Source organism: Cebus imitator, unplaced genomic scaffold (assembly GCF_001604975.1).
Source record: "Cebus imitator isolate Cc_AM_T3 unplaced genomic scaffold, Cebus_imitator-1.0 Scaffold102, whole genome shotgun sequence".
Taxonomy (NCBI): domain Eukaryota; kingdom Metazoa; phylum Chordata; class Mammalia; order Primates; family Cebidae; genus Cebus; species Cebus imitator.
In genome coordinates, this window is record NW_016107417.1 from 6,296,899 (window position 1) to 6,298,405 (window position 1,507).

General features: G+C 32.8%; 1 protein-coding gene across 2 annotated transcripts in view; it reads left to right on the plus strand.

Annotated features, from left to right (window-relative positions):
* The window catches only part of TRIM59 (tripartite motif containing 59), a 12,909-nt gene that overhangs the window by 9,607 nt on the left and 1,795 nt on the right, over window positions 1-1,507 (plus strand). The window lies entirely within an intron of this gene.

The window sequence follows — 1,507 nt, forward strand, 5'->3', positions numbered from 1 at the left end:
AGTTTGACAGTTGGTAAAGAAAAGGGGCCAAGTTTGTGTTTTATTAAAAATGTAATTAGTTACTTTTAGATGCTGTTTTCACAGATTTTTAATATTGAAAGTTAGTTTTATAGCATGTGATTTGGTAACCTTTATATTTTACATCAATGGCACTTGGGTTTTAAAGTTTTGCTCAAGGTACTTTCGACAGTGGTGTAACTTGATTTTTCTCTATCAAGGAGGAAGCCAGTCTTTACAATTGTGGCTTGCATCAAGGGTAGGTATAAAGGAAAACAGTACGAGGTGGTAGGATGCAAAATGGTCAGGCTTTTGTTATTGGAAATATCAATAATAGCTTGTCAAGAGGTCAAGTTACTTGTGTCAGAGATAGTCTCTGAACTATTGCTGGGTTTCTTTTTCTGTTTCAGAGAAATACTTATCAAGGGACTTTTTCATGAAAGAAAGATGACTAATGGTCTCCTTTATATTCTTTACCATTTAGTGCTGTAGTTTTTCACTTAAAAATTAAGGCAGTAATTCACAGTTACCGTAGTTAACTCTTATCTTTGATTTTTGTTATAAGGATTAATTCAAATTTTTTCTGCCTTCTAGAACTCCCAAGTTAAAATTATTGCCTTAGAAAATTACACTATGCCGATCCTGGATTTTAAGCATACTTGTATTCTAATTCAAGAAGCTAAAAAATTTATGGTAGTAACAGTTACTATAGAGAAATTTAATAGCTTGCTTTAGAAACCATGATTGAGCCAACTGGTACATGTTTCCTCCTTTTGTATTAAATAATATACTTTTAATAAGCCTAACTCATTATAAAAGTAGATAAGACTATTTCTATTATGTGTTTGCTTTTGATTTTATCATCTTAAATATTAAAATATTGCACAGAATATTTGTAATCACTAAGTAGACTTTCATAGAACACTTTGAATTTTACTTAGTTTTTATTACATATTGTATTAGTCTGTTTTCAAGCTGCTGATAAAGACATACCCGAGACTGGGTAATTTATGAGGAAAAAGAGGTTTAATGGACTCACAATTCCACATGGCTGGGGAGACCTCACAATCATGGTGCAAGGTAAAAGGCATGTCTAACATGGTGGCATACAAGAAGGGAGGATGTGAGCCAAGCAAAAGGATTTCTTCTTATAAAACCGTCAGATCTCATGATACTTATTCACTACCACAAGAACAGTATGGGCGAACCGACCCTGTGATTCAATTATCTCCCACTGGGCCCCTCCCACAACATGTGGGAATTAAGGGAGCTACAATTCAAGATGAGATTTGGATGGAGACACAGTCAAACCATGGCACATAGCAACAAATTTAAATAACTTTAATTTGAAGTATTTTACTACAAATTAATGATAATTGCTTTATTTGGGACGATTTTGGTCCCTACGGAATGAACTCTTGTTATCAATCATTCACTATACATACTAGGAACTGAATTACTAAGAAAGCTTCATTTTAAAAATAACTTGTTCTTTTTTTTTTTTTTTTTT